This window comes from Rhinoraja longicauda, chromosome 3, assembly GCF_053455715.1.
Source record: "Rhinoraja longicauda isolate Sanriku21f chromosome 3, sRhiLon1.1, whole genome shotgun sequence".
Classification (NCBI taxonomy): Eukaryota; Metazoa; Chordata; class Chondrichthyes; order Rajiformes; family Arhynchobatidae; genus Rhinoraja; species Rhinoraja longicauda.
Window position 1 is genome coordinate 81547728 of NC_135955.1, and position 25031 is coordinate 81572758.

At 40.5% G+C, this 25031-nt stretch overlaps 1 long non-coding RNA gene across 8 annotated transcripts in view; it reads left to right on the forward strand.

Annotated features, from left to right (window-relative positions):
• LOC144592129 (uncharacterized) overlaps positions 1-24493 on the forward strand; it is a 229114-nt gene extending 204621 nt beyond the window's left edge. For all 8 annotated transcript variants that reach the window (XR_013547087.1, XR_013547088.1, XR_013547090.1 and 5 more), the window contains one exon: positions 20643-24493. This is a non-coding gene — a long non-coding RNA (uncharacterized LOC144592129). The remainder of the gene's footprint in view (positions 1-20642) is intronic.
• The last annotated feature ends 538 nt before the right edge of the window (positions 24494-25031 follow it).

Genomic DNA, 25031 nt, shown 5'->3' on the forward strand with positions numbered 1-25031 from the left:
CTTCAGCAGGTGAGCAATCCGTGAAAGTGCATGGATATCTGTCTACAAACATAACAAAAAGACTTCCATTGAAATAGTATCTTTCATTTCCATAAGATGTCCTAACCCACTTTAAAGTCGCTGAAGTACTTTTGAAGCATAGCCCTTTCTGCAATGTTAAAAACAGTTAGTTACACTCTGGTTAGATGAGCTACATCTAATATGAACTACATATCATGCACTAAACGTTATTCATGTTATTCCCTTTATCATGTATCTGTCCACACTGTGGATGACTCAATTGGAATCATGTATTGTCTTTCCACTGGCTGTTTAGCATGCAACAAAGGCTTTACACTGTACCTCAGTACACATGATCAAAATCTAAACAAAGTCAAATATTACAGTAATGTGTAGGAAGGAACTGTAGATGCTGGTTTATACCGAAGATAGACACACAGTGTTGGAGCAACTCAGCAGGTCACATACCATCTCTGGAGAAAAGGAGCAAGCAGGGCTTCATGTTGAAGCCTTTCTTCAGACACCTTCAGGAGTCTGAAAAAGGGTTCTGACCTAAAATGTCACCTGTTCCTTTTCTCCAGAGATGCTGCCTGACCCGCTGAGTTGCTCCAGTTCTTTGTGTCTACATTCCAGTAATATTTACTAAAGATAACTGTTGAATAATTATGAGTGGGATGTGTACATTTAAAGACGTAATGAAACCATCTGAATATAACACCAAAAGAGTGTCTGGAGAGTCTTGTGGAACATTGTGATCTAGGAGTACAGGCGCACAATTCGATGAAAATGGTGTCATGGATAGGGATGGGGAGGGGGGAGAGGGGAGGGGGAGGGGGGAGAGGGGAGGGGGAGGGGGGAAGGAGAGGCTGCTGCACCAATGCAGGAGAGGTTTGGGCCCACTTGGTCTAGTCTCCTTTAAACTTACAACCTCTGACTTTAAATCGATATCCTCTTGTCCTTTTGCCCCCCCCAAAAAAAGAAAAATATGAGCTACATTTCTATTTTCATTTTACCTCGGTGTTTCAGCATACAATTAGGTAGCTCATAGACAAAGATGCAGTGCAATGCCTTTTCTGACTTTTGATTAGTTTTTTTATCGTCATATCAATGCTTATTCTGTGTCATAGCACCACTGATAGCCACAAAAACACTTCTGTCTACCCTATCTATGCCTCTCCTAAATTTATATACTTCCATCAGGTCATTCCTCAACCTCCAACCCTCCAGAAAAACAATCCAATTTTCTCCAACCTCTCCTTTTATCTAATACCCTCTAATCCAGGCAGCATCTGGTAAACCTTTTCTGCACCCACTTGAAAGCCTCCATATCGTTTCTGTAAAGGGGCAACCAGAACTGCACACAATACTCCAAATGCAGCCAATCTAAAGTTTTATAAAGCTGTGATATGACTTTCTGACTCTTATGCTGAAAGCCCTGAGCAATGAAAGCAAGCATGCGATATACCTTCTTTACCATTCTATCTGCTTGTGTTACCACCTTTAGTAAGTCATGGACCTAAACCCCAAAATCCCGCTGCACATTATTGCTGTTAAGGGTCTTGCCATTTGCTGTTTACTTTCTCATGAAAATCGAAGTTTAGCCCAAGATTGTTTTTTCCTGTCTTTATCTGAACCTCCCAAACCCACAATCTCTACCATCCAGAAGGACAAAACATTGGTGTGCCTCCATCTGCAGGTTCCCTTCTCGGTCACATGCTTTCCTTCAATGCCACTGGGTCAGAATCCTGCAGTATCTTAATCATCCGGATTCAATAAGGTAGCCTGCCACATTTTCCCATTAATAATGGCCAATAAATATGCCAGTGACTCCTCTGTTCTATGTGTGAAACGGTTAACAGCCTGGTGTTGTTGAGACAATCAGACGACGTAAAAAGAAAAATATGAGCTACATTTCTATTTTCATTTTACCTCGGTGTTTCAGCATACAATTAGGTAGCTCATAGACAAAGATGCAGTGCAATGCCTTTCCTGACTTTTGATTAGTTTTTTTATCGTCATATCAATGCTTATTCTGTGTCATAGCACCACTGATAGCCACAAAAACACTTTGCTGATGGTCAGGTATTTTCCTGCTAACAGTTTACCGCTTAAAGAAATCTAGGCAATTATAAATTACACTTTTGTACCTGAAGTATGGGGAATACTATTACTTCAACATATAACTAATTTATCTGTTGGAGCTTTCATTTCTGTTGGTGGAAAATTAGGATAGTTGGCATCCATTTTATGTTCCATCTGCATTTGCGCCAACTCAGCAAACAAAGCCCAGGTAGATAGTGACAAAACATGATGGATGATTCCAAAGCAGAACAACTATTTCGTGGTGCTACTTCAACAAATGTGATAAAGCAGATAATTATCATGCTGAAACAATGCTCCTACTTGCTGGGTTACACAGGAGAAACCCTGCAATACTCAGTAGGACAGATTACACCACTTGTTATGTGCTGCACAACACAGCCATCGTGAGGAGACTGCCATTGACACCAACAATGTAACAAACCGTTGTAGAGCAGGTGATGGAAGAAGGGGAAGGGAAAAGTCTACTTTAACCATCCCTTTCAACCCAAGGTGATAATGAAGTAGGTAACCATGACTAATTTCCTCATGTTGCAGCATTATGGTCACTTCTTGGTCATTGTGGAGAACTAAATTCCTCCAAAAGATAAGCAAAAAAATAAATAAATGTAATTAAATCCAGGAGAATTTCACATACTGGTCAACCAACTTGGTCATAATGTGGCTGAAGTAAGGACACTGATAGATTTAGAGAGTGATCATGAAAAGCTCTGAAATTAGAAGGTTTGGTTGCAGCTTGCACCATCTCATGGTCATGTGGGGAGCAGCAGTAGCCATGGCCACCAACAGAGATGAGGAGTTAGAGGATGGAGGCAGTCTTCCTGACTGAGCAGATTCATGCCCTTATGGACCACTGCCGTTCACCCTGGGCAGCATCTCAGCAATCCTATGGTAGCCTGCTCAAGAACAGATTGCCAGACGTAATCAGAGTAATCCCTGAGTTTCCATAGTAACCCTCACATATTGTCTATTGTATAATGGGTGTATGCTGCTGGTGCTGAAGTTAAAGCTGTGGACTCTCAGACACTCCAATATATTTGTCTACCAAGTTGGCCTTCACTCCTTTGCTGGAAAGAATATGGTGGAGGTTGAATGACACAGATGCTGGTGATCTTCTTCAATCCTGAACTCCAATGCTTTTTATGTGGAGGTTGTAACATTGTTCACGATACTGCAAGGGCTTGCCCCAAATGCTCTAGTTTCCTCCCATAGTTAATTGGCCACTCAAAATTGTTCTTAGTGTGCTTCCCAGAGATAGAATCTGGGCAATATTTTGGGAATGTGGGAAGAATAAAATAGGGTTGGATCAAATGGCACTCTGTTGTATAACTATGACTTGATGGTTATATTTTGTGTAAAACTTTCTGGCAACGTTATCATAGACTCCTCCAAATCCCTGGACATTAACAGACTTCTTGATGCTTTTGAAATGCAGAGCAGAAGTCATAGATTCATAGAGTGATACAGTGTGGAAACAGGCCCTTTGGCCCAACTTGCCCACACCGACAAACATGTCCCAGCTACATTAGTCCCACCTGCCTGTGCTTGGTCCATATCCCTCCAAACCTGCCTTATCCTAAAAGAAGACTTATTTTGTGGTTATCTTTTGTGGTTATGTAGTCCTCATCTGATCCTCTGTGACATGCTGAAGCTCTCATTCATGCAAGCTGGTAGCTGTGTTATCCTTTCCTCTCCTTGGATCTGCACCTCTCATGCCACGCTTTAAGTTATATGTAATGTCAGCATCTTATCTGCTGGCTCCTGCTGTGTAGTTGATTAGTCACCGTTTTCTTGAAATTATTCCACTGACGAGCCAGTTCACATATTTTCAAAGAAAAATGTGCAAGGATAAGATTGATATACATATGGAAATAAGAAAGGTTTTGGGATCGGGATAGATGGATGTTGAAGAGGAGCATATTCATACAATCGACAGCACAGCACTGAAGAGAGTGTGGATCAGGGAAATGGTTGGACATACGAAGTAAGATCATAGAGAGAGAGAGAGAGTCCTACAGCACAGAAAGAGGCCCTTCGGCCCATCGTGTCCGCGCCGCCCGTTACCAAACGCAGTCTAATTTTAATCCCATTTTCCCGCATTTGGACCGTAGCCCTGAATGTTGTAGCATTTCAAGTGCCCATCCAAATGCCTCTTAAACGTTGTGAGTGTTCCCGCCTCCACCACCACCCCAGGCAGTGAGTTCCAGACTCCAACCACCCTCTGGGTGAAAAAGTTCTTTCTCACATCCCCCTGAAACCTCCCTCCCCTTACCCTGTATCTATGTCCCCTCGTTGTTGAACCTTCCACCAGTTCCCCGCCATCTACCTTATCTATGCCCCTCATGATTTTGTACACCTCGATCATGTCCCCTCTCAGCCTTCTCTGCTCCTCATATAAGAGGATGTTTTCATCTTCAATCATGTTAGCCCTTTCATTGACTACATTATTAAGGGGTTGGACATGTTAGAGGCAGGAAACATGTTCCTAATGTTGGGGGAGTCCAGAACCAGGGGCCACAGTTTAAGAATAAGGGGTAGGCCATTTAGAACGGAGATGATGAAAAACTTTTTCAGTCAGAGAGTTGTAAATCTGTGGAATTCACTACCTCAGAAGGCAGTGGAGGCCAGTTCTCTGAATGCATTCAAGAGAGAGCTAGATAGAGCTCTTAAGGATAGCGGAGTCAGGGGGTATGGGGAGAAGGCAGGAACGGGGTACTGATTGAGAATGATCAGCCATGATCACATTGAATGGTGGTGCTGGCTCGAAGGGCCGAATGGCCTACTCCTGCACCTATTGTCTATTGTCTATTGTCTATTCCTGGCAACAGCCATCCCATTTCCACCACGGGTGTTAGGACATATAAGTATGTTTATATCCTTGCCTACCGCACGTGTGCGACACCTAATATGCGGCACGAGAGAGAGTAAGGTATGCCATTCCTTTCGGTGATTTAGGTGTCACAGATGAATAGCACTGAGTATATTTAAACTGTGAGAAATGGGTGTAAGACCAGCAGCAGTGAACCAATGGTGAAGGGTGTGAACATTGGGTGTAGTGATGGATGAGTGGGTGCAATGCAATGGAATATTGAACAAAAGTATCTGCTCCCATTCTTTTGGAATTCAAGAGTCAAGAGTCAAGAGTGTTTTATTGTCATGTCCCAGATAGAACAATGAAATTCTTACTTGCAGCAGCACAACAGAATATGTAAACATAGTATATTGTAAACAATATAATAAATGAGAATAAAATAGTTCAGTGTGTGTTTTTACACGCACACACCATACGTACACACAAACAAAAACAAACAATAATAGTGCAATAATAACAATAGCAGTCTATGTAGTCCTGAGTTTATTTATGGTTGTAGTGTTTAATAGCCTAATGGCCGCAGGGAAGAAGCTGTTCCTGAACCTGGAAGTTACAGTTTTCACAGTTCTCTTGCCCCCTGACAATGTCTCTCTTAACAAGACCACCTGAGCAGCGTCTGGAAACTTTGGAATCTTCCCCCTCTCCCAGGCCGTGCCATTCCACATTGTTTCGCAGTTCAGATTCCCTTATCGACTGCATGCTAACATGTGCTGCTGCAATGCAGCTCCTTTTTAAAAGAGGCAAAGGCGAGCAATTTGCAGTATAGCTGGATCTTTAAATAAACTGAGCCACCCACAATATTGGCACCCTGCTGATGTGTCAAGTCAATCAATAGTACAGTTAGTTCTGGGAAGGCAGTAAAGCCTTATGAAGTAAGCAGGCAGTTTAAAGTTGATATGCTACCTGCATTGTGATTCATTGATGTTGTACATGCATGTGCTGTGACTTCTCTGCTTTGGATAGAATGGGTGGGGGCTTAGTTAGAAGGGATTGGTGATGGAAGGAAGTAGCTATCAGCTACTGAGTGCCCACCATGCGCAGTCTAGATGAATTTACTTTGTTTTTCTTATGGTTGCTGGTAATTCATCACAAACTGGTATTGATTTACTGGTGTCACCTGTAACAAGATACAGTGAAAAACTTTGTTTTGCATCCTATTCAGGCAAATCATACTGTACATGAGTACATCAGGTAGTGCAAAAGATAAAGGAAACAGATTAAAGAACACAGTGTTACAGCTACAGAGAAATTGCAGATGAAAAAAATGTCTAAGAGCCACTGCAGGGTAAATGGGAAGATCAGGAATTCATCCGTAGTGTAAGAGAGATCCATTCAAGAGTCTGATAACAATGGGGATGAAGCTGTTCTTGAATCTGGTGGTAGTGCTTTCAAACTATTGTATCTTTTGCCTGGTGGGAGAGGGGAGAAGAGAGAATGATCGATCTTTAGAATGACTGATCTTTAGTTATGTTGGCTGTTTTCCCAAGATAATGTGAATTGTAGACGGAGTCAATAGACAATAGACAATAGACAATAGGTGCAGGAGTAGGCCATTCGGCCCTTCGAGCCAGCACCGCCATTCAATGTGATCATGGCTGATCATTCACAATCAGTACCCCGTTCCTGCCTTCTCCCCATACCCCCTGACTCCGCTATCCTCAAGAGCTCTATCTAGCTCTCTCTTGAATGTATTCAGAGAATTGGCCTCCACTGCCCTCTAAGGCAGAGAATTCCACAGATTCACAACTCTCTGACTAAAAAAGTTTTTCCTCATCTCTGTTCTAAATGGCCTACCCCTTATTCTTAAACTGTGGCCCCTGGTTCTGGACTCCCCCAACATTGGGAACATGTTTCCTGCCTCTAACATGTCCAACCCCTTACTAATCTTATACGTTTCGATAAGATCCCCTCTCATCCTTCTAAATTCCAGTGTATACAAACCTAGTCGCTCCAGTCTTTCAACATAGGACAGTCCCGCCATTCCGGGAATTAACCTAGTAAACCTACGCTGCACGCCCTCAATAGCAAGAATATCCTTCCTCAAATTTGGAGACCAAAACTGCACACAGTACTCCAGGTGCGGTCTCACTAGGGCCCTGTACAACTGCAGAAGGACCTCTTTGCTCCTATACTCAACTCCTCTTGTTATGAATGCCAACATTCCATTGACTTTCTTCACTGCCTGCTGTGCCTGCATGCTTCCTTTCAGTGACTGATGCACTAAGACACCCAGATCACGTTGTACGTCCCCTTTTCCTAACTTGACACCATTCAAATAATAATCTGCCTTCCTATTCTTACCACCAAAGTGGATAACCTCACACTTATCCACATTAAACTGCATCTGCCATGCATCCGCCCACTCACACAACCTGTCCAAGTCACCCTGCAACCTCATAGCATCTTCCTCACAGTTCACACTGCCACCTAGCTTTGTATCATCGGCAAATTTGCTAATGGTACTTTTAATCCCTTCATCCAAGTCATTGATGTATATTGTAAATAGCTGCGGTCCCAACACCGAGCCTTGCGGTACCCCACTAGTCACTGCCTGCCATTCTGAAAGGGACCCATTTATCCCCACTCTTTGCTTTCTGTCTGTCAACCAACTTTCTATCCATGTCAGTACCCTACCTCCAATACCATGTGCTCTAATTTTGCCCACCAATCTCCTATGTGGGACCTTGTCGAAGGCTTTCTGAAAGTCGAGGTACACCACATCCACCGGCTCCCCCCTGTCAATTTTCCTAGTTACATCCTCAAAAAATTCCAGTAGATTAGTCAAGCACGATTTCCCCTTCGTAAATCCATGCTGACTCGGAACGATCCTGTTACTGCGATCCAAATACTCCGCAATTTCGTCTTTTATAATTGACTCCAGCATCTTCCCCACCACTGATGTCAGACTAACTGGTCTATAATTTCCCGTTTTCTCTCTCCCTCCTTTCTTGAAAAGTGGGATAACATTAGCTACCCTCCAATCCACAGCAACTGACCCGGAATCTATAGAACATTGGAAAATCATTACTAATGCGTCCACAATTTCTAGAGCCACCTCCTTAAGCACCCTGGGATGCAGACCATCAGGCCCTGGGGATTTATCAGCCTTGAGTCCCATTAGTCTACCCAAAACTTTTTCCTGCCTAATGTGGATTTCCTCCAGTTCCTCTGTCACCCTAGGATCTCTGGCCACTAGAACATCTGGGAGATTGTTTGTATCCTCCTCAGTGAAGACAGATCCAAAGTACCGGTTCAACTCTTCTGCCATTTCCTTGTTCCCCATAATAAATTCCCCTGCTTCTGTCTTCAAGGGACCCACATTTGCCTTGACTATTTTTTTCCTCTTCACATACCTAAAAAATCTTTTACTATCCTCCTTTATATTATTGGCTAGTTTACCCTCGTACCTCATCTTTTCTCCCCGTATTGCCTTTTTAGTTATCTTCTGTTGCTCTTTAAAAGAGTCCCAATCCTCTGGCTTCCCACTCTTCTTTGCTATGTTATACTTCTTCCCTTTTATTTTTATGCTGTCCTTGACTTCCCTTGTCAGCCACGGGTGCCTCTTACTCCCCTTAGAATCTTTCCTCCTCTTTGGGATAAATTGATCCTGCAACTTCTGCATTATTCCCAGGAATACCTGCCATTGCTGTTCCACAGTCTTCCCTGCTAGGGCCTCCTTCCAGTCAATTTTGGCCAACTCCTGCCTCATGCCTCTGTAATCCCCTTTGCTATACTGTAATACTGACACCTCCGATTTTCCCTTCTCCCTCTCCATTTGTAGTAAAACTTATCATATTGTGGTCACTGCCTAATGGCTCATTTACCTCGAGTCCCCTTATCAGGTCAGGTTCATTACATAACACTAAATCCAGAATTGCCTTCTCCCTGGTGGGCTCATTGGGGGGAGGCTGGTTTATGTGGTGAACTCATCTGCAAACGTAAATATGGCTGGAGCAGGGTTTGGCCACATAGTTTTGAGTGTGTAGGAAGGATAGGGCTGAATACACAGCTTTGCTGGGCGCTGGGGTTGAGACTTACCTTGCAGGATTGACAGTGATCTTTGGGTCAGGAAGTCGAAGATCCAGCTGGAGAGAGGAGTCCAGCTGAGTTCTATGTCCAGGGGTTTGCAGATGAGTTTGGGTAGAATTATGGCATTGAAGGCGATGTTATAGTCAATATGTAGAAGTCCGATATGGATGTCTTTGTTATCCAGATGTTCCAGGGATGAGTGTAGGGTTAGTGAAATAGTGTTTGCCATGGATAGACACAAAATGCTGGAGTAACTCAGTGGAACAGGCAGCATCTCTGGAGAGAAAGAACGGGTGACGTTTTGAGTTGAGACCCTTCTTCAGTCTGAAGAAGGGTCTCGACCCAAAACGTCTCCCACTCCTTCTCTCCAGAGATGCTGCCTGTCCCACTGAGTTACTCCAGCTTTATGTGTCTTTCTTCGGTTTAAACCAGCATCTGGATTTCCTTCCTACACATAGTGTTTGCCATCGACCTGTTGTAGGTGAATTGCAGTGGATCAAGACTGCCTGGGAGGGTAGGGTTGATGTGTGTTATGACCAGCCTCTCAAGGTACCTCATGATGGTGGATGTCTCGGGCACTGAAAGGTAGTCATTACAATATGATACCCTGTTTTTCATTGGCACCTGGAAGATTGTGGTCTTCTTAACACCGATGGAAACATATTGAAGTCAGGAGAGGTTAAAAAGTGTCTGTGAATACTCCTGCCAGCTGATTCTCACAGGATCTGAGGATAAGGCTAGGGACTCCATATGACCAGTCACTTTTCATGGATTCACTCTCAGAAAGGAAATTGAATAAGTCAATTTGGCAATGCATTTCCATACTATACTCACTGAGCACGACTTCTGTGCTACTTTGCATCAGCAAATGGAATTGCCAGTCTAATTTTGGAGTTTACAGAAGTGTTATAAGGAAAGTTTATGTCATAACTTTTCAGTATTATTCCTAAATAACAACTTTTATGAGACCTTAAAATAAATTATTATCTGATCTTTTATTGCATCACCACTTTCCTACATTAACTGTATATCCCTCAATATTCTTTGATATCTATTGTGTCCACTTGTATGTGTTAGCACCCACGTAAAAGATGTTACTAATTGGTGTTGAATTATGTATAAAACTACATGTGATAATAGAAAATTTGCTGTTGATACAAAGATAAATGGATAAAAAGTTCAGATGAGGATGGGAAGAGTCTAGAAAGGGATTATAGATAGGAAGTGAGCAAAGAAATTGGGAGGTATCTTATTATGGAGGAAAATATGTTCACCCACTTCTGCAGAATAGCAGAATATTGTTCAAATGGAAAATGATTTTAAAAGAAGCTACAGTCCAGAGAGATCTGAATGTCATTGAATATGAAAAAAAACAAGTAACTACAAATAATTAAGAAAACAATTCTTGGAACAATGGAATATTGACCATTATTACTCATGGGATGAAGTATAAAGTTGGAACAACTTTGGGAGAAGTATGTAAGGCTTTGGTTAGACATCTGGATTGCAGCACAAGCAAATTCGGTGTCCTTAGTTATATAAGTGGCACAGTGATGCCTATGCTCTATAATAGCTCCAGGGACCCCAGTTCAAGTCTGAACTCCAGTGCTATCTGTGTGGCTTCTTGCTGTAACTAGATGGGTTTCCCCTTACGATACTGAGATTTCATCCACTAATGCCATGTCCTAATGCCTTATTATTTCTTAAGTTACTTGGCGACTACTAAGAATTATTCTTAGTATAGGTGATTGGTGGGAGAATTCTTCTCTGTTAATGGACAATTGTGAAAGGATACCTTAGGGGAAATAAGCAGGATATTGGAATTGATGGGATTACTCTTTGCACTCACCAAGTGAGCCTCTTTCTATGTCATAAGGAAATATGAAACAGTTCAAAGTTCATTTGGTTGGTTCCTGGGATGAATAGATTGATTTATAAGGAAAGGCTGAGCATATTGGACCAATACTCATTGGACTTTAGAAGAAGTAGAGGTGATCACTTTGAAAGATTGTGAAGGAACTTGACAAGATAAATGCTGAGAGGGTGTCTGTTTTCATGGGGGAATCTCAGAGGCATAGTTTCAGTATGCAGGGTTGGTATTTAAAATGGAGAGGAGAAGGAACTTCTCTCAGAGGGTCATGAATCTTTAGAATTGCATATGCAGCGACTGTGACGGTTGAGTCACAAGCTATATTGAATGCCAGGATAGACAGATTTTTAATCTTCAGGGAGTTGAAGATTATGGGTGCAGGCAGACAAAAGAAGCAAAAAGCACAATCAAAACAGCCATTCTGTTGTTGAAAGTCAGAAAAGGATTGAGTGCCAACAGGCCTACATCAGCTCCTGTTTCTAATGCACCAGGCAGGAGGCCTGCATCAGTTTCTGTGTCACGGGTGGTTCCAAATGCCCAGTACTGCAACTGTGGGAGTGATATTTGTCGTCCTTTCAGGATTGTTATGGGAGCATTGTGGGCTGGTAATGAAGGCACGATAATGTTTGCAAAAGCCAGTGCTACACGGAAATTTTCACACAGAAAGTTGTGCAAGGCAATCATGTCCATGGTAGCAAAGCAGTTTACAAGGCTTCAGGCAATTTTGTATATATGGGAATTATGTTCAATAACATTATGCTGATGGTTCAATAGGTCAAGTGATTCAACTGACACGACTAATTGCCCTGAATTGGCAGGGGTTGGGGTGGAGGAGGGGAGATGGGCAGCCCTGGGGGATGTTGCATGCTTGCATTTGCACTTTGTATATTTGTGTATGGAGATTTTATTTCAGGCCAATCATATCTTAGAATTCGATGATAGTGCTGCAAACATTGAAATACTCAGCAGCTAAAGTGAAGAAAGTTATCCTTTTAATTGAACTTGGATGAGAGACATGCAACATCCTGATCAATTTACTCAAAGTGCAGTGGATCCCTCTTTTGTAAATATGGTAACTGCATCAGCACCTCAACCTATACCTTTAGAGCTAAGTGAAAGTTATCAGTCTGCAAGATGAAATCGGAAATTTGGTGAGTCAATGAGTGATTATTTCATCAAATTAAATCTTCCATTATGGTGCAGCTTTGGTGAGTTTGTTATCAGATCTCTAAGAGGTAGAGTTTTGTGAATTGACTGATGAAGTGATTTAATCAAAGTTACTCAGTGTATCTGAGCTTTCCTTTGACAAAGTGTATCAGATAGTGACTTTGATAGAGGTGACTGTTAAATAGACAAGAACTTCATCTTTCCCAAATGGCTCACACTGTGTATAGGAGCATGCCACTGTCATCTAACCAGTCCCAGAGAAAAGAGAAATAAAAACAGAAAATCCTCTGTGCATTCAGTTTAGTTCAGTTCAGTGCAGTTTATTGTCATGTTACTGAGGTACAGTGAAAAGCTTTTGTTGAGTGCTATCTAATCAGCAGAAAGACAATACGTACGATATGATACGATACCATACGATAGAACTTTATTTATCCCAGGAGGGAAATTGGTCTTCCAACAGTCATAAAACACAACAAGAAACATGAAACATGAAATTAAAGTGATGAGTGTAAAGTCCAGGATTGGGGATGCGCAAAGGCCAGTGTGTCATGACAATTGATCCATTTACAGTGTATAGTACATGATAAGGGAATAATGTTTAGTGCAAGGTAAAGCCAGCAAAGCCCGATCAAGGATAGTCTGAGAGTTACCAAAGAGGTAGATAGAGGTAGATAACAGGTCAGGCAGCATCTGGCGATGGATGGTTCTGATGATAGATCTCCACTTCTCCTTCTACAGATGTTGCTAAACAGCTAAATGCTTGCGGCAATTTTTGTTTTTATTTTATATTTGCAAATCTGCCGCATTTCCTTTTATTTTCATTTGCTTGGGGGGATAGGATATAGTCATCCAATCCACTTTCTTAATAGCCATTGCCTATAGATGTCATTGTAAGAATCATAGTCACAGTCAAGCGGTCAACTGGAACAACTAGCAACATCATAAATCATTATACTGAGCTGGCTGGAACAAAAGTAGTTACAGAATTGGATGTCACAGAATGCCCATATAGTTATAGTATGGAAGAAAGACACTCAACTTGTCTACACCTTGCCAGTTCAGTGCAAGGGCTATCTTTTTAGTCCCAATTCCCTGAAGAAAGGTCCCAACGAAAAACGTTCTCTATCCATGTTCTCCGGAGATGCTGCCTGACCCATTGAATTACTCCAGCACTTTGTGTCGTTTTTCGCCAATTCTCCCTTTATCCCTCCTGCAAACTTTTTCCTTCCAAATGCACACCCAGCTCTATTGTGAATGCCACAATCGTACCTGCCACTACCATATTCATGACATTCCATAATCCAAATAGTTTTACGTATAAAAATCTTTCTCTCGTGGCGACATTGGATATTGCCCTTTTAATTGGCTCATTCTGGTCCTTGACATTCCTGTTGAGCAGATCAGTTTGACCCTGCCTCTGTTGTCTAGATCTGTCTTAATTTAAAATATCCCAATCATACCCTCTCAACCTTGGAAGACACTGAGCTGGAGTAACTCAGTGGGCCAGGCAGCATCTCAGGAGAACATGGATATTTGACATTTTGGGTCAGGAACCTTTTTCAGACTAATCACCTGACAGATTTGTTCTCCTCAGCCAAACCATTGATGTAGATTGTGAATAGCTGGGGCTCTGGTTGCTACGAACAGGCTGCCTATCTGAGAAAGATTTACTTTTATTGTGCTCGAGATGAAAAGCAAAGAATTATATTCTTGGATTGGTACGAGTTTGAATTCCAGTCTAGGGACTGTCAAGTTATCCTGCTAACACCGCACCATCCATTACATATTATGAATCTAATTTCCAAATTTTCAATTTAAACATTATTTTGAAGAAAAATAATCAGAAGGAAAATACACCTATCCTCCAAATAGGTAAATCATATAAACAATGCACTAGCTACATCATTGATACAAGTTTTAGCCATTCTTCCCAGCCATTAGTTTTTACGGCAAAACTGAATAGAAATGTCAGTAATAATTGATTAATCCTCATCGGTCAATTTATTATTGACATGTTGAGAATAAATAGAGCCACATGGGCATTGCTCTGAACCCTTTGGTCAAAATGAGACAGAGAGAACACAACAGAATGAGAGGCAGAGTAAAGGAATAGTGGTTGAGAGAAGCAGGCACATAAATTCTAATTGGAAAGAATTGGATCACAAATCAGGTATCGTTGTTACAGGGTTTAGGAGCGGATCACTTTCCCCGTTCTGATGAACAGCCATTGATCTGAAATGTAACTCTCTCTGCAGATACTGCCCAACCTGCTGAGAATCATCGATATATTCTGTTTATATTTCAGATTTCCAACTTTCTACTTTTTAATAAAAGATGTTCAAATCTGAGAAAAGGTTGACGTGCAAGTAAGGAAATGGTAATAGATCACTGGTAGGCTTAGAAATGAAGGACAGCTTGGCCTTTTAGTACATTGGACATGGTGTGAGATAAGCAGAGATTCGGCAGAAAGGAAATATAAAAATAAAGCAAAGTCATCTCTAACCCATCTGCTATATGTGGAATTGTAGCTTTTGAACAGTTTCTCTGTCCAGGCTTCTCATCTCAGAATTTGAAATATTTGAAGTAACATTATCAAAAGTTTATTTTTTTCCTGGCTGATGCTGAGTGGGACATTGATAGAGGATGTACTTCAAAGATTTGTTTTTAATGTTGTTGTAATTGAGTTTGGACAAGTTTGTTGTTGCAACATTGTTGCAACAAGTTCTTACAATAGACAATAGACACTAGACCATAGATGCAGGAGTAGGCCATTCAGCCCTTCGAACCAGCACCACCATTCAATGTGATCATGGCTGATCATTCACAATCAGTACCCCGTTCCTGCCTTCTCCCCATACCCCCTGACTGCTATCATTGAGCTCTATCTAGCTCTCTCTTGAAAGCATCCAGAGAATTGGCCTCCACTGCCTTCTGAGGCAGAGAATTCCACAGATTTACAACTCTCTGAGTGAAAAAGTTTTTCCTCATCTTCGTTCTAAATGGCCTACCCCTTATTCTTAAACTGTGGTCCCTGGTTCTGGACTCCCCCAACATTGGGAACATGTTTCCTGCTTCGAGCATGTCCACTCCCTTAATAATCTTATATGTTTCAATAAGATCCCCACTTTTCCTTCTAAATTCCAGTGTATACAAGCCTAGTCGCTCCAGTCTTTCAACATACGACAGTTCCGCCATTCCGGGAATTAACCTAGTGAACCAATGCTGCACTCCCTCAATAACAAGAATGTCCTTCCTCAAATTTGGAGAACAAAACTGCACACTGTACTCCAGGTGCAGTCTTACTAGGGACCTGTACAACTGCAGAAGGACCTCTTTGCTCCTATACTCAACTCCTCTTGCCATAAAGGCCAACATGCCATTAGCTTTCTTCACTGCCTGCTGTACTGATGAACAAGGACACCCAGTGTAGGAAAGTTCCTTTCAGTGACTGATGAACAAGGACACCCAGTGTAGGAAAATGACTGCAGATGCTGGTACAATTCGAAGGTATCACAAAATGCTAGAGTAACTCAGCAGGTCAGGCAGCATCTAGGAGAGAGGGAATGGGTGACGTTTCGGGTCGAGACCCTTCTTCAGTCTGAACAAGGACACCCAGATCTCTTTGTACTTCCCCATTTCCTAACTTGACACCATTCAGATAATAATCTGCCTTCCTGTTCTTACCACCAAAGTGGATAACCTCACATTTATCCACATTAAACTGCATCTGCCATGCATCTTCCCACTCACACAACCTGTCCAAGTCACCCTGCATCCTCATAGCATCCTCCTCACAGTTCACACTGCCACCCAGCTTTGTGTCATCTGCAAATTTGCTAATGTTACTTTTAATCCCTTCATCTAAATCAACGCAAAACTGAAAGCCTGGCAGGAAAATAATATTTCTGCCTTATGACAGGTGAATTGTTATTTACTGAAATAGTTATGGAAAATTGATGATTGACTGAAAATTAAAATGGTTCATGTTCACAGGTGATAAGGGATCTGAGGCAGTATCCTGGAGTTTTCTCAGAGCAACTTTGTCTTCTCTACCATAACCTGGCAGGAGATACAGTTAAATACTACTTAAGTGTTTATACTATTGTTCAATTTTCTCTGGAAGTAGCTCTGAAAATGTTCCTGGCTCTTAATGTTTCATAACGAGGTTAATCCCTGGGATGGCGAGACTGTCATATGAGGGAAGATTGGAAAGACTGGGCTGGTATTCACTGGAATTTAGAAGGATGAGAGGGGATCTTATAGAAACATATAAAATTATAAAAGGATTGGACAAGCTAGATGCAGGAAAATTGTTCCCAATGTTGGGGGAGTCCAGAACCAGGGGTCACAGTCTAAGAGTGAAGGGGAGGTTATATAGAACTGAGGTGAGAAAAAACTTTTTCACCCAGAGAGTTGTGAATTTGTGGAATTCTCTGCCACAGAAGGCAGTGGAGGCCAATACACTGGATGGATTTAAAAGAGAGTTGGATGGAGTTCGAGGGATTAGTGGTATCGAGGGATATGGGTAGAAGGCAGGCACAGGTTAATGATTGTGGATGATCAGACATGATCACAATGAATGGTGGTGCTGGCTCAAAGGGCCAAATGGCCTCCTCCTGCACCTATTTTCTATATTTCTATATATGACTCGCACAATGGAAATGTAAGATGTTATTTACTTCACTTCATCTGAGAAGTATCTTCATGATTAGCAATCTCCAAGGATTAATTCCAACGGTTAAGAGGTATAAAACATTTTTATTATAAAGTTAATTTACATGAAGTTAAATTAAGGTTTCCAGATTGTGGAGTTACTGGTTTCCAGTTGTCTGTTTTAGGACTTCTAGATCTTATAATGCCTCTACCGGCAGTATTTGCAGTCTTTTCTCTTACAGCACAGCTAATCTTTGGAGCAGCACAGATAATTCATATTTGATAGTGGGGCAGTTGGGATAGATTTCCCATTTACTACCTGAGCAGTAGTCAGGCCAACTACAATGCTCAGTCATTTAGAATTCATCTGATTTCCATCCCATTGATCCATGCTGTTCGGCGACCAACCAGGTGGTGAAAAATGAAAATCTGCCTTATGGCGAAACTATTTTACCTTTGTATAAAACTTGTTTCTTTTACTCTCCAGTTGTTCCTCTGACTTTATGCTTTACTCTTCTAACACCTCATTAATCCAAGGAAACTGAAAATGAAATTCCAATCTATAATCTTCACATTTGATTTGGGAGAGTGAGCATTAGCAATTTATTTGAGCACAGAACAAATGCAGCTGAGATTTGGGCTGCGTTTCACCTAGTTAGATCTGAGAGCCTTGCCTCTCATCTATAAGAAGCTATATGCTCTGTTTCAAGTACACTGGGAATAAAGCCTTGAGATCTTCAGTTTCCTCCCACACTCCAAAGACGTACAGGTATGTAGGTTAAATGTTTTTTTTAAATTGTCCCTAGTGTGTGTAGGATAGTGTTAATGTGCGGGGATCGCTGGGCGGCGCGGACCCGATGGGCCGAAGGGCCTGTTTCCGCGCTGTATCTCTAAATCTAAAATCTAAAAAACAAAGGAACAATGCAACTCTTACTTGCAATACAGACTGTTAATATATACGTTTTTTTTAATTCAATAAATCATAAATCACAATTCTAGTGAAAAAAGCCACTTGTGTTGCTACTTTCAGGAAGTTTTGTCCTCGAATTCCAAGATCCCTTTGCACAACAATGCTGTTTCTTTTTCCAGTGATCCTGACCTGACCTGCTGAGTTTATCCAGAATTTTTAGTTTTCATTTCAGATTTACGGTATTGCAATTTTGTTTTGATTTTGATCCAATTATTCCCGTGTTTAATCAAATCGGTCCCTTTAATCAACCACAAAGCCTATATGCCAAAAAACTTTTCAAGATACTTATAAGTTTCTCAGAAGAAAGTGGCATGATGTTTTTTTTATTTTTTTATTGATTGTGACAGATACTTAATGGGCTGGAATTTTCATTGTGAAGGGTGGACACCAATTGGTACATGTAACTCCCACTAAAAAGGAACATTTCACTGAAGGCTGAAAAGAATGAATATATATTCTACGTTTAATAGCTTTTTGAGAAGTTTGATTTTTATTGAAATAGTAATTGATTTTGTAATAGCATGCTTGAGATGAGGTTTACTGTATTCAATCTTGTTCTGTTCCATCTCCAGCATAAGTACATTTTTACTGAACTTAAAATGTGCTGTAAAGAAGTTTATAACAATACTATTTGTATTGAGTAAATGAAGCACCTCAAGACTTGTAGAACATTGCTTCCTTTAGAAGAAAGATGGAACCGTCTATATATATTTTTTAAACTATTTTAATACATGAATGCTTTGCAAATAAAACCTGCTACACTAACAAGCCGGTTGCACTGTGAACAACGTTTGATATCTATGATAAATATTCTAGTTATTATTAGCAAATTATTTTTAAAAGTAATGTTGAGTGGCTTAGAATTCTTTCGAAGCCTGCAGAGTTATTTTAAACCACTGCTGCAAGCACATCAATGTCTACTATGGTTATAGGTCATTACTTGGAAAGACTCAAGGCTTCAGGAACTTTTGAATTGGCCTTGCATGAGACAATGGCTGTGCTTCATTGTGTGGCAGGATCGTAACCAAGCCGGTTATGTCCAAGACCACAGTCACATCTGGTAGGATGTGAGGAGAGATGGCTGGGGTAGACAATGGGATTAGTGAATAGAACAGTAGTGAATGGAACAGTTGCCTGTGAGACTAGGGAGCCTGCAATTGCCAGTCTTACACTGAACAAGATAAGGGCAAGAGTGGTTGGGGGATTTGGAACTAGGGTGAAGATAGACACAAAATGCTGGAGTAACAGTGGGACAGGCAGCATCTCTGGAGAGAAGGAATGGGTGACATTTCGGGTCCAGACTCTTCTTCAGTCAGCAGATCCTTCAGTTGTATCTGCATATGCAGTTCCTTCCCATACATTTAGAAATAGTGTGACTGGGTACAAGGAGGACTCTAGTCAAGTAGTCAGCCATAGAGTCACAGAGTCATAGAGTGATACAGTTTGGAAACAGACCCTTCGGCTCAACTCGCCCACACCAGTCAACATGTCCCAGCTACAATCGTGCCACTTGCCTGCGCTTGGTCCATATCCCTCCAAACCTGTCCTACCCATGTACCTTTCTAATTGTTTCTTAAACGATGGGATAGTCCCAGCCTCAACTACCTCCTCTGGCAGCTTGTTCCATACACCCACCACCCTTTGTGTGAAAAAGTTACCCCTCATATTCCCATTAAATATTTTCCCCTTCACCTTGAACCTATGTCCTCTGGTCCTCGATTCCCTACTCTGGGCAAAAGACTCTGTGCATCTACCCGATCTATTCCTCTCATGATTTTGTATTGGAGAGTTTTCAGTGTTCGAGAGGGCTTTTCAACAGGTGATTGGGTGCAGGCTCCAGTGAGGTGATTGATGGATGAAGGCTCTGTTCAGTTTAACAGTAGGGAAAGGGATTTTGGGAGATGGAGGTGTTAGATTATTGTGGATTGGGGAAGGGTCTTATGATCTGAGCAGGTGTATCGATAACCCTAGAACATAAATTCCAGACTGATGGCTTGTGGATTTCTTTCACAATTTGATTTTCTACAAACTGCTGAGGGGTAACCTTATGGAGCTCCAAAAAAAAAATGAGGGGTATAGATAAGGTAGATAGGCAGTCTTTTTTCTAGTGTGTGGAGTCCAAAAGGACAAGGTGAGAGCAGAGAAATTTTATAGCTATTTATAGCTATTTTATAGACAGTTATATGAAATGAGCTGTCAGAGGACGTGGTGGAGACGAAATTATAAAACTGAAAATCCTGGAACTACCCATTAGATACAATATTTCAAGTGAATACAGAAAACTACATGCATTATAGCGACCAATCCATTGATCTAAAGATTAAGTTAACGCCAATATCACAATGTTGTTTGTAGAAGTTTGTTGTGCACTAATTGGAGGTAAATTTCCTTGCACCTCCATAAAAAACAAGGTTCGGAAATACTGTGTTGTCTTTGAACAGATGTGTTAATTTGTAAAAAAATTGAAAGACACTATCTGAATGCGAGTTTTTATATGTAAAAGTAACAAAAAACATTTCAAGAGTCAATGTCTAATGCCACCTTTTCCTTAAATTATTTCAAAATTCACTAATGGCTTTCTTTGGTGGGGTGTTAAACTGATGACAATTTATCCTTGTCTTTACTTTTATTCATAATGAATGATCTCTTGCTCTCTTGCTATCCACTTTGCTGCTGTAACACTGTAAATTTCCCCGGTGTGGGACGAATAAAGTAATATATTATTACTATTATTATTATTATGGTACCACAATAATAATGTAATACACCTGTGTAAATATGACATTTATGGAATTACTTTTGGTATGGATTATCTCATTGGTATAAAGATCTGATCATAAAGTTACAAAGTGCTTGAAATCAATCGAGAAGTTTTGGATTGGTTTCTTCATATTGTATTTGGCCAGGTTTTGCATGGCAGTTTGAGGAGTGCTCTTTACTTACATAGTCCATCTAATGTAAAATCTGTTGTTTTTTTGTAGGTCAATGAAGTAACATACCTCAACAATGGTGTCCAACATGAAGACATACCAGAAATATTTTGTCAATTATTTCAACAATGCTTGATATAAAGTTTGTAAATCATATTTTTGTCTTAATAAATGGAAACAAAGAAATATGTATTTTGATTTGTGTTGGTGAATCTAACTTCAGTCTCTGAAAAAAGACTTTCTAATTATTAACAAACAATTAGCTGGAGGAACTCAAAGTATTCAGCAGTGTCTGTAGGGGGAAGGGATTGTCGATGTTTCGGGTTGAATCTCTGCATCAGCTCTGAAGCATCAACAATTCCTTTCCCCTAACTGAAGCTGCTCGACCCACTGAGTTTACCAGCAGATAGTTTGTTGCTCCAGATTCCAGTATCTGCAGTTACTGTGTCTTCTCTTTCTAATAATTAATTCTATCACAATAATATGTGTTGGATTATGGATACTGCGGAACATTTGATATATTTATATAATGATTTGGACCCTCAATTTTGCCATGCCCCCCTAATCCCTTCAGAAAACATTGTTTTTACTCCAGAGATGCAATTGAATTTAATCAGTAACCAATAGGCCATTTATCTTTGTACTGAGTGTTTCATTTTGAATCCTGCTCTACAATTGGCATGAACTCAGAGTCTATGGTAGGAATGACATATAAGAAATCTCATGGTGCTCATTATCATAACTCCACGAAACTAGTAGAGATCTCCACTCTTTTTTTAGAGTTAATGTTAATTAACACTGAAGTATACACATTAAGTTTTGTTGTGTTGTTTGGTTGTATTTAGTTAAAGAATCATGGGAACAGTCTGTGCTTCAAGTGACTATTCCGGTTTTGTATGTTTTTTCAGCCTCTATTTTAATCAAATGTAGATGCTGCAGTTTTTATTTAGCACTGTATAACACGTACAGAGTTAATTAAAATGAATTGTACTAACTGATGTACATGAGCCATCTGTGATAAGTCTTTAATGTATTTGCTGCTGGGCTAGTTTAACAACATTGCTCGGAGCTGAGGATCTGTGAATTGATGCCTCTTAGTAGTAGTGTTAGAAATGTGGAAGATCCCGCCTTAGGATCTTTGTGAGGAGCTTTATTCAAGGTCATTATGAGCGCTGCTGTCTAAATCATCAGCTGCAAATTCTGTTCTCAAATATCTTTGAGAATTGGACACATTTGATTTGAATTGACTTAATATTCTGTGGAAGTGTATGTCCTTTTACTTAATTGTCCAAATTAAAAATGTCACTTGTAGAAGCACACATAGAATGTGGAATAGTATCGCCCAGCAGGAACAGGCCCATTGGTCCATCTCTACGTCCAGGATGCCAATTTATACTAATCCCATTTGCCCACATATGGTCTATATCTCTTTACTCCCCGCCTGTTCATGGGTTTATCTAAATGCCTCTTAAATGCTGCTATTGCATCTGCTTCCACCATCTTGTCCAACAGTACATTTCAAAAAAACTACCACTCTCTGTCCAAGCAAAATTGTCCTACAAATTTCCTTTAAACTTTCCCCCTTGCACATTAGTGTTTCCATCCTGGGAATAAAGACACCATCACCCTACCTAGGCCTATCATAATTGGTCTCGACCCGAAACGTCACCAATTCCTTCTCTCCCGAGATGCTGCCTGACCTGCTGAGTTACTCCAGCATTTTGTGAATAATTTTATATACTTCTATAAGGAGGCTCCACAACTTCCAATGCTCCAGAGAAAGCAATTCTTTTGTTTTTTCAACCTCATCTTATAGCTAACACCTCTAATCAGGGTGAATCTCTTTTACACTCACTCCAAAAACTCCATGTCCTTCCTGGAATGAGTCAACCAGATTTACACAATACATCCACAGATGCCTAATCAAAGTTTTAAACAACTGTGTAGGAAGGAACTGCAGATGCTGGTTTAAACCGAGGATAGACACAAAGTACTGGAGTAACTGAGAGTTGGGGGGAAAGGGAAAGGAAAGATATAGAACAAATGAATGAAAGATATGCCAAAAAGTAACGGTGATAGAGAAAACAGGCCATTGTTAGCTATTTGCTCGGTGACAATGAGAAGCTGTTGCGACTTGGGTGGGGGAGGGATCGAGAGGGAATGCAGGGGTTACTTGAAGTTAAATGTTCATACCATTGGGTTGTAAGCTGCCCAAGTGAAATATGAGATGCTGTTCCTCCAATTTGTGTTTAGCCAACAACTGTAACACAACATTTCTACTTTTATGCTCAATGTGTTGACCAATAAAACAAGTATGCCATATACCATCTTTACCACCCCATCTAGCCCATCCAGTTGGGCTGCCACTTAAAAGAGGCTATGAACTCACACTCTAAGATCCCTCTGTACATCAATGTTTCCAGTGTAACACCTCACATTTCTATGGATTAATCTCCATCTGCTATTTCTCACGAATTTTGCAGCATCAATATTCTGCAGTATCTTTAGACAACCTTTCTCCCTATCTACAACTCTGCTGATTTGTGTTCCATCTACAAGCCTACTGATTAGCCCATCTACATTTTTGTCCAAAATATCCAAGTAACAGAAGTCCCGGCACTGATTCTTGTAGAACACCATTGATCACCTGTCAAATAACACCAAATCATCACTAGCCTGTCTTTTGCGGCCAGACCAGTGTTGAATCCAATCTTCTAAGTCTCAATGAATCTCATGTCCCTTATTCTTCTGGATCGTCCTACTCTGAGAGCGCTTGTTGAACGTTGCTCTAAAATCTATGTGGACACCATAATATCCTTTAGCCAGAGAGGCCCTACCCTTACTCTTGCCACCCTCTTTTTTTAATGTATGTATAAAATGTCCTGGAATGCTCCTTAATCCAACTTGCAAGGGGAATTCATTGGCCCTTATTTCTAATTAGATTCTATCCTGCTTTTATTAAAATTCCTCAAGGGCTTTGTCTGATTTTAGCTTCCTAAACCTTCCTTATGTTTCCTTTATCTTTTTCACTAAATGTATAAAATCTTTTGTCACCCAACGTTCCTGAACCTTGTCAACATTTTCTTTCTTACCCACATGAACATGTTGTTCCTGGATTCTGACCACCTGGCATTTAAACATCCTCAATGTTAGATGTTTACTGACCCAATAATAGTCACTCCCACTCCCAGCCCCTACCTTATCCTGTTATAATTATCTTCCCATAATTTATAGAGATTCCTCCGGGGTCCATTATCATCCTTATCCTTAACTATTTTAACACTACAGGAGTTATGATTACCGTTCACATAATGTTGTCCCATCGAATCTGCAATCACCTGGCCAGGTTCATTTTCCTATACTAGAGCCAGTGTAGCCCCTTGCTTGGTTGGACTAACTATATATTGTTTCAAAAACCTCTCCTGGATGTACCTGACATTTGGCATTTGGTATTTGGTATTAGCATTAGTATTAATAGCGATCATATTGTGATTGCAGTTATTAGCTATTTTCCTTCTGCCACCAGCCTTATTCTAAACACATCCAGTGATATAGGAACAACTTATACATAGGATAATGTATAACAATGTATTGACTGAAACAAGCACCATCAATCTTAGAAAAAAAATTGTGAAGAAGATTAACGACATATATATTTTTGCTTTATAATAAATGTTTATGACTTTAGCAGGAGAATTGGCTTTGAGGAGGCATTAGCCCAATTGTAAGAGCAGTTAAAATTGACACAATGATCATAAAGTATACTGGATGCCAATTACACATAAACGCTTTCACTCACTAATTCTTAATCCCTGTTTCCCTGATTATATTTGTGCCAATCTGACTAATTCCTAATCCCTGTTTCCCTGATTATATTTGTGTCAATCTGAAAACAAAACCATTAAAGCTTTCTCATTACGTAGATGAAAAAGAAAAGTTACTGTTCACTTTATTAGTTTAGAGACACAGCGCGGAAACAGGCCATTCGGCCCATCGAGCCCGCGCCGACCAGCGATCCCCGTACACTCGCACTGTCCTATACACTATGGACAATTTGCAATTTACAATATGAAAATAAAAGGTTCATTTTAAAAGTAGACATTGGTAGCTTTAAAGCATTGGCTTATCTTAAACCACAGTGAATTAAGATTACATTTTGCATCTTGGTAATTTGAGGAAATAATTCACAGGGATATTGCCATAACTCAATCTTGTGCAAAATATAAGCTATTTATCTGATGAGCCATGGGATCAGAATCTCTGCTCTAGTATGAAGGTTCGTTTATCACTTTTTTTTATTTTTATGTTACAGCCATTGAAATCTTTTATTTCAAGACTGACTCTCCATATATTGGTGCAACATTTGCAATTTCAACTGGCTAAATTTCAAACCACAAGTTGTCTTTATTAAGGCCATATCGTAATTTAATTTCACACTTA